Here is a 9,753-nt window from a genome sequence, read left to right as displayed (position 1 = left end):
AGCATCCTATAGCTTCTAACTATTTTGTTGCTCCTGAATCTTTGAAACAGTTGCTGTATCAGCCACTTTTCCCCATTTGGTGGGATAGGGTTAATTATATTCAGTGAACGCCCCTGTCAAGTGCTTACCATCAAAACTCCAAGGAACAGACTGCAAAGTTTTAAATGAGCAGTTTCTGGCACAGTAATAAAGCATTCTTCCAAAAAAAAAATATACATATATATATATATTTTTTTTTTTAAAAAACAATGTTTTTTTAAAACAACAGCCACTAAAAAAAAGAACCAACCCTCAGTTTAAAGGCTCAAGCAATTACATTCATGGTATAATTCCACAGCTCCTTTTTAAAGAAGAAAACGATGAGCCAGCTAAAGCTCTTTAGATCGTATTCCTGGTTCTGTTTAGCGAAAAAAGAAACCCCAAGAAACAAACCAAACAACAGATCTCCCAGAGTGGGGAGGAAAAAAAAAAACACTGATGCACTGAGTGTACTTCTAGGAAAACAATTGCAGCCATCCATGGCAGACACACATGTACAGCGCATTCATACAGCAGCCACATGCTTCTCCCCTACTGACATACATTATGCAGCCCACCTGAGTGGCAGTCGTAGCAGCATCCTCAGTGGCTAGTGAATAATAGCTTCTCCCCAGGGTGCTGTAATTTAGCGCCCAGCATTCTTCTGTGTAGTGTATAGTCCTCTATCTGCAAACCCTGTCAGACAAACCATTGGAATCAAGCAGGACTCTTCCTCCCCCCTCTCCCTACCTCCCCCCCCCCACACACACACACTTTCTCTTCCTCCCTCCCCCTTCTACAGCTCCTCAGCAGAAAATTATCATATTTCATGTGTCTGTCGCTGCTCCAGCTAGCTGCCTGTTCTCGCCAATTGGCTGGGCACTTGCAACCGGAAATGTCAACAGCAGTACAGCATCAGTGCTGGCTCTCCACAACGCAGCCTCAACAGCCTGAGCTCAGCAAGATCTGTGCAAGGCGCTCACTGCGAGACTCACTCCTCTCCCAGCCTGTGTCAGGTCTATGACAAGCCAAAGCGGGGAGATTTCCAAAGGCCCCTGGAAAAAGAAAAAAAAAACCTGCAGCAAAAGCCCTCAGCCCAGGCGGGGAGGCTTTGAAAGCTGTCTCAGAGACTGATGCAAATGAGGGAGTCACCATCCAAATGAGAAAAAGGCTTGTGTTTTTCTCTATTTCCCCTGCTCTCACTCTCCCTGGCTCCCAGACTGCTCTCAGAAGCAAGCAGACTGTTTCCCACCAGCTGCTGAAGGAGAAGAAGGGTCATTGTGGTTCCCTATTAGGGGGATGGGGTTGCAAGTAGAGACCAGAGATCTCACCCCTTCTTGTAATCTGTGGTTCTTGGATGATTCAAAAGGATTTGGACTTGATCTGGCTAATCTGACATGGGACATGAAATATTTTCCTTAAAAAAAAAAAGTCTGTTTCAGAAATGCTTTTGCTTCTCAAATATGTTGTGTTTCCGTTGCTCCAAACTCCCAATGTAGCATTGGAGATTTTTGTGTATTAAGAAATCCAGGTGTTTCAGAGTCTTAGTAGCTTTTCTTTCCCCCTCACCTGAAGTTGTAACAGGTTGAACAATAATTTACAATTAATAATCTATGAATTCAATTAAAATAATTTTACCTTACAAACAACACAATATCCTTTAATGCGTTGTTGAAAACTCTGTATTTTTATCAGCAAATCGTTCTTGTACAAATACTTTGCTGCAAATATTTTCATTGCAAACTTTCAAGATTAGCTATTCAGGAAATGTAAGATTTTTTCTGTTTTCCAAATGGATGGTTTATACTAATTAGCCATTGCAGGAAATGGTGAATTTTACAATCAAATATATAATTCAGCTTCTTTTTGGCAACTCCCCAAATTTCAAATTCACTTTTAGCAAGTGAATCTCAAGTGGAAAAATCTATCTAGGCATTTATATTATGCTTACAGCTTAGGTATCGGTATCAGTGGCTTGCACATAGACATGGATCCACAACATTGTTCAGCTCATGCTCATCTACTCATCCCCTCACTATAAATGAATGGAAATGGAATATAATGGCTTACTTTTTATCTGCTTCTTTGCACTTAACTTTTTTAATGTTTACTATTATTATTATTATTATTATTATTATGGCTGCGCTGGGAAAGACACAAGGTAAAGACATGAACCTAACATTTTTCCCTTAAAATGGCAGTATGTATAGTCATTTTTTGTGTTTACAAAGTCTGAATACTCAGACTTTTGATTAAGCAAATTGGCAAACAGAGAAATTGAAATTTAATTCAAAATTTCCATTATTTTCTAAGGTGTAAAACATTATTCTCTAATAATAGATTCATAGAGTATAAGGCTGGAAGGGACCTTAGAAGATCATCGGGTCCAGCCACCTGCACTAGGCAGGAAAAATAACTGCGGATCAGGTGACCCCAGGGAGGTGACCGTCTAGTCTTCTCATGAAGATTTCCAGGGTAGTCCAGACACCCTGACTGTGAAGAAGTTTTTCCTAAAGTTGAGCCTGAACATTTCCTAATGTTGAACTCACTTCCAGGAGTTTGTGGCCATTACTCCTAGTTTTCCCCTTGGGTGCCCTGGTGAACAGTTGCTCACTGAGCTCTTGATGTGCTCCCCTAATGCAGTGGTAAGCTACTACCAGGTCCCCTCTCAGCCTTTTTCTTCCTCAGGCTGAAGAGTCCCAGGTCCCTCAGCCTTTCCTCATATGGCTTGTAAGACTGATCATATGGGTGGCTCTTCTTTGGACTTTCTCAAGCTTGTTCAAGTCCTTGTTAAAGTGTGGTACCCAGTACTGGACACAGCACTCCAGCTGCAGTCTCACCAGTGCCAAGTAGGGTGGAAGAATCACCTCCTTGGTTTTGCTGGAGATGCATTGATTGAGTATTATTTGGCGACAGCATCACACTGCCGGCTTACATTCATAGTGTGGTCTACTACTACCCCCAGGTCGCTTTCATTCGTGGTGCTAGTCAGTTTGGTGCCACCAAGCCTGTAGGCACATTGGGGGTTGCTCGTCCTGAGGTGGAGCACTTTACATTTCTCGACATTGATCTTCATCAGATTCCAATCCACCCAACTTGCTAGCCTGTCTAGATCAGCCTCTAACTGTAGCCTATCTTCAAGTGTGACTATGCTCCCCCATAACTTGGTGTCATCCATGAACTTGGTCAGTGAGCTCTTCATCTCCACATCCAAATCATTAATAAAAATGTTGAAAAGTACTGGACAAGCACCGACCCCTGCAGGACACCGCTGCTCACTTCTTGGCAGGATGACCCGTTCACTACGACTCTCTGGGTCCTATTCTGCAGCCAGTTTCTTACCCACCTGACTGTCTGAGAGTAAAGCCCACAATCCTCCAATTTTCTCATGAGAACATCATGGGATACTAGATCAAAGGCCTTTTGGAAGTCTAGGTATACAATGTCAACCTGCTCTCTCGTGTCCAGGTGGTGAGGTACCTGGACATAGAAGGAGATGAGTCTGGTAAGACAAGACCTGCCCACGACAAAGCCGTGCTGTCATTCAGAATCTTACTTTCTGCAAGCTTATTGGAGATAGACTCCTTGATGAACTTTGCTAGGATTTTCCCTAGGATGAAAGTTAGGCTATTTGGCTTATTGTTATCCGGGTCCTCCCTTCTGCCCTTCTTATGGATGGGCACAACATTGGCCCTCTTCCAGTCCTCAAGGACTTCGCTAGAGCACCACAACTTGTGGAAGAGCTTTGCCAGGGGTCCCACAATGACCTCGGCCAACTCCTTCATAGGAATTAGATGAAGGTACAGTATCATAAGTACAGCATTCTGGTGGTAATGCTTTGTATATCAATCTTAGAGGACCTTTCAGATGAGGTGTAGACCTTATTATGTTCATTTCATAGGTAATAAAACTGAGACCCAAGGACATTAGGAGGCTTGTCTAAGGTCATACAACATGTATGGAGTACACTGAGAAAGGGAGTTTAGGCTTCCTACCTCTGCATATCCCTAGATGACTCTGTCTCCCATCAAATGAGAAAAACCATTTGGGAGACAGAAGATAACTTAAGCAAAGTTATTCTCTTTCCATGCACACTTGCCTTGAAAAAATGACCAAAGGATGAAGGGGAAAATGTTTATAACCTCAGTAGAATTGTATATTCACAAATCATTTTTCAAAGTTTCCAATCAGTAACAGATAAGGCAGCAGTAGAAATATGTTAGACAAACAGTTCATATTTTAAAGTTCATTGTGGCTTACGTGGACAGAATTATTTTTTTATCTGTCACAAAAACTTAAGGAAATTTTAATTCAGCATTTGTAGATCAGCTTATGATACCCATAACTCTCTACTGACCATGACATGACAAAAAATTTAATGACCTAGTGGGTGGAACATTAATGGCATGTAAAAGTTGAGAACATCACTGCACTGCAGTGCAAAGGTGGCAAGTAGAAACCACAGAGACTTTATCTTACCCTCTTACAAACAGCCCTGAATTTCAGTCTTTTTGTCACACCAGGAAACATGTTCAGCCCAGAGAGCAATGTGCTCATCTAAGAGGAACTTGGAAGGCTCCATTTCAAACAAAGTTCAGTGTCCTCTGTCTCCTTTTGTTAGGGAAAGTGCTTTGGCACAGCAGACACTCATCACCACTGTGTGTCACTGTAGGCAGGGAAACAAATGTGGTGTGAGAGAAGAAAGTGAGATAATCGGACTACTAAACCAAATACATTCCCCCAGTCCACAGTGCACATTACTATATGTACCTACTTCCCCTTCAGACTGCAACAAGAAGACTTAAAACAGGCCATTCCAACACCTACACAACTGAAAGTCTAGGAAAGACCAGAAGTCAGTGCAAAGGAACAGACACACTCAGGTTTATCTCCATAGCACAATGAAACACCACGTAGAGATACCCAAGCTACTTCTGAATGACCCAGCTAGGGCACTGGAAGAGGAGGCACAGCAAATCTAATTAGCTCAGGCAAAGTTGTACTAAAGTGGCTACATTGCTTCCAGTCCCGAAACTTGCTCAAGCATCTCTATGTGGCGCTGCATTATGCTGCATAGCTTTGCACCTGTGACCTTTTTTTTAGGCAAGACTGTTTTTCTGGGTTTCATTTTCCCCATCCATAAATCCATAATAAAAGGGCAGGAAAGTATGATGGGGTTTATTTAAGTATCCCAAGTCCACGGTTAGACACTGAAAGAAGTGGCCTATTTTTCAAAAGTGCTGAGCAACCCAAAATGTAAATAGGAGATGTAGGGTGCTTGGTACTTAGGTGACTCAAATGGGTAAATCCATAAATTATAATGCCAGAAGGGACCACTGGGAACCTTTAATCTGACCTCTTGGATAACACAGGACATAGGACTTCCCTGATTTAATTCCTGTTTGGAATAGAGCCTTCTCTGTCAGATGCTATGAATGGACTTGCAGAGAGCAGAAGTACTAAATAGAAAGAAATTCCTTATCATTTCTATAAAGCTGTCACTCAGCTCTCAAAAGACATCATCCGTATAACCCAATAATGAATGCTTTATTCTTTTCTATTTAGTACTTCTGCTCTCCATTCATAGCATCTGATGAAGTTATCTGCAACCTCCAAAAGCTCATGCTTCTTTAAACAAGTTAGTCTATAAGGTGCCAAACTGCCCTGCCTCCTGCCTAATTTGGCTAACATGGCTAACTATTAGAGCTGTGCAAAATTTCGCCGGCAGTTTCCTTTCGATGTTGTTACAACTCGTTTCGAGCTCAAAACACTGAAATAAAAAAAACCAGAGTGCTTCGAAACAGCCTCGAAAGGAAACAAGGCAAGTCAAAATGTTTCTAAATTTTTTTAACATTTTGAGTTTCAAAGCTCAAGCTAGGCTTGCCTGCAGGGAAACAGAAACTAAAGTAAGGTGAGTGAGGAGGAAGGCGTGGAGGGGGAGGAAGGACTGCTCTCATTATTGACTGTGTAGCTGGCCAGTGACTGTCATCCTTTCCTGAGGTCCCTTCCAATCCCAGTGCTCTGGGGGAGGGATGGGAAAACTGCATAAAAGGCAGCATTGTTTGAACTGCCCTGCTTTCTGCTTTGGTGTTAGTTGAGTGAGGGCACACCTTAACACACACCCAGTGTCACCCACCCATGTCACGAGTTTTCCCTGTCAGCAGCTAGGGGTGCAGGGCCACAGAACCCAGAAGCCCCTGCACCAATCTCCTTGAAAGCTGGCAGGCTTCGTGGCTTCAGCAGGGGCTACCATCCCTGCAGCTTTCATCCTGCTGCGCCTTAACACACACAGTGTCACCCATGTCACAAGTTTTCCTTGTCCACAGCTTGAGGTTCAGTTTCCCTGAAACGCCTGTGCCAATCTTCTTGAAACTTGGTAGGCTTCATGTTCTCAGAAGGGGCCACCGTTTCTGCAAGTTTCATTCAACTTAGGCCAAAAATGACCGTTTTATAGGCTATTATAGGCTATTTTGAGCTTTCCCATTATAGCCTATGAGTGAAACGTCAAATGAAATGGAACAGAAGTTTCAAATCCAAATGAAATTCGAAATGAAACACTGTTCCACTGAAATGTTGAAATGCAAGTTGAAACAGAACAGTGCCATTTCACACAGCCCTACTATCACCCCCATTTTGAAACCAGTAAGTTACCTGGTATTTTTATCCATTTAATTGTATGCCCTCATTCTGGGTACCAAGTCAAATGCCTTACAGCAGGGGTGAGCAAAACGGTGGATCCGGCCAGTGGCCAGACTCTATTTTCCAGCAGCCTGCATCACTGCATCCAGTTTCCATGGAGACCCCAGCAGCAGCAGGGCCATGGCAGTGCAAGGCCGGGGTTTCCATGGAGTCTGGCCCGAGCAGCGCTCGCAAGGCATGCAGCTTGACAGGGAGCTGTGGTCAGGGTTGGGATCTTATAGCAGTGACAGTGTGGTCTGGAGCCAGGGCAGAGTTGCAATCTGCTGCCTGTGGGCAGTGGATCACCGTTCTGCCCTGTCTCTGGACCATGCTGGCACTGCCACAAGATCCTGGCCCCAGAGCAGCTCCCCACCCAACTGCACACCATGCCAGCGCTGCTGGGGCTGGTCTGCATGGAAACCCTGACCCCTTGCTGCCAGCCCTGCTGCTGCTGGAGTCTCCATGGAAACCGGCCTCAGTCATGCGGGCAGGGGGTGCTGGGAAATGCAGTCCACTACGGACCCAATTTGGCCCTTGAGCCAGACTTTGCCCATGCCTACCTTATAGGGATGTAAGCATGTTCCTTAAAAAATAAAATCAAAGTATACACTTCCCAGTCAAACGCTGGTGAAACTGGTCCATTCCCACAAAAAAAATGTTTGATTTCAACAGTTTAGCATTTTCCCAGTGAAAAACGTTAACTTGTAAAATGACTGACTTTCTGTGATGCCAATTTAGCTTGAAGAGAATCTGTATTAAAGTTTAGTCCACACTATGGAAACATTGCACCACAGACTTGATAGACAGATTATAAATGCAGGCTAAAATAGCAATTTTGCCTACTATATGCTATTTGTGCATATACAGCTGTTTATAAAGGAAGGAATAGAAAGCTTTGTCATTTCAAAGCTACAGAATTTGGTCATTGAGATAAAGAGATGACACCTTAACAAAAATTAACCGCCTAGATGTATACAATGAAAATCCCATTTAAAAGATGCCCAATGTTTTTAATAACATGTTCACCAAATATTAAATAATATAGGATATCCAAGAAGTCTTGCAGGCCTTTCCACAACAGCATGGGATACACTTGATTTCATGTTGCTTGCATTTTTTATCAGGGCACCCCGATAAAAAGGCTGCGCTTGTGGGGGGGGGTGGTCCCCAATTCTAATTGATTCATTCTGTTGGAAGTTTTGAACGTGACATTTAATATACATTTGAATCTGAAAAATGATCTTCAGTAAAAGGCATGTAAGACTCCACATTTCTGTTCCTTGGCTGATTGCAGATTAAACCTGCTCATTTCACATGCAGAAAGTTGTATTTCTTTTCAGCTGCCAGCACCTCTAACTCCCCTGAGCTCTGACAACCAAGCTGGGTTCTTTCCTTCTTGCATATCAACCTCGGTAATAAGATTCTACAAAGTCAAATTATGCCCCCAGAGACCTGTGGTACCATCTTCGCTGCCATGCAGAGACCTAATAAATTTATAATAATTTAAGTTCTCTGTGCTCTTCCATACAACTAGCATTTCATTCTATATTGCCCCTATGACCTGAAAAGGTGAAGAAGAGAACTCTAGGTAATATGCAGGGAGACAGGTGGAACAGCCATGCATGAAGGAACTGGTCGGTGGGTTATTGTACATCCAAATAACACAGAGTTCCCACTGCTGATGGAGGCGATGGGAATCTTCACTGCTCTGTTGGAGGCCAGAGTCCTCATGGTTTATGCTCTGGAGATTTTTGGTCAAAGCATCGTGTGGAAAATTGTCCCTGCCTTCAGGAAGGTTGATGGCAGAAGCTTTCATTTCTCCTTATCTGGTGTTCATAACATGAATGACTGGTGCCTCCTGAATCTGGGGGGGCACCTGCAGAAGCTGCCGGCAGCAGTGGCCCTATCAGGCGGAGCACCTGCCCCACTGACAGCATCAGTGTTGGCCATCAGGGGGGTGCTGGCCCCATCGAGGGGGTCCATGCACCCCCATGCATCCCTTACCAGTTGCCCATTGTTCATATCATGGCTTTTTTCCCTCAAAAAAACTGCTGGCTCTCCTGACTGTAAGGATTTGACTAACCAGAGAACTGTTTTTTCTTTTGTATTTGTACTGTAGCCAGCACAACAGAGCTTTGACCCACGGCTGGAGCTTCAAGGCTCACACTATCATAACACATAGTCATAATTAAAAAAACAACAGAAAAACACACCCTAAGCAGGGCTCGTAACATGTAAGGTAGCTGATATAGGAGGGGATGTGTCCACAAGGTAGTCTCAGAGAATCCTGCACGCACCCAAAGCCTTGTCACTGCCAGATGGCTCTTTTAATCCTTTGGTTCTTCTGCTTGTTCCTGCTTAGGGGAAAAGTGCTATAAATATGAGAGCACCTATGGGACTAGCAGAAACACAAGTAGTGTCACCTGTCTAGCACAATGATGGGGCAACGTCACATATCAGTCATAGAAGTTGCAACAGAACGGGGCTGCTGAAAGTACTGCCTGCTGGTTAGTAAGATCCTGAAATTCCAGGAACAGCTACTGAGACATATTTTCATAGCTAAAAATCAGGGGAGATCTTAACATGCCTAGATAACGGCACTAGTTTACAGGACTAAGCTATTTTCTGCTACATCTGAATCACTTGTGAGCATTTTACTGCCTGCTCCAAACTCCAGTATCCCAGCTGTAAGACAGATGTAAACCAATTCAAATTCCAAAGCAGATTAGTTTGTACAACCAAGCAGAAGGAGGGCCCAGGTGTATTATTAAGGTAAAAGGGGATGCAATAGGTTAGAGTGAAGATAAGGGTCATCTAGTGATTGATTAAGCCCCCTCCTGGAATTTGGGAGACACAGGGTCAAACCTTTGTTCTTCCAGCGTATGACCTTGGGAAAATACTTGAAGCTGTAACACTCAAGCTTATTTTGATATCTAACTCCAACTGGATCAATACCTTTGAGGTTCAAGGTCTTGATTTCTTTGTGCCTCAGTTTCCCTTCTATAAAATGGAGATGCTAACATTTCTCTACCATACAGGAGATGTCCGGGTAATTGA

Source organism: Crocodylus porosus, unplaced genomic scaffold (assembly GCF_001723895.1).
Source record: "Crocodylus porosus isolate Cpor-Errol unplaced genomic scaffold, CroPor_comp1, whole genome shotgun sequence".
Lineage (NCBI taxonomy): Eukaryota > Metazoa > Chordata > Crocodylia > Crocodylidae > Crocodylus > Crocodylus porosus.
Note: the sequence above shows the minus strand (reverse complement) of the source record.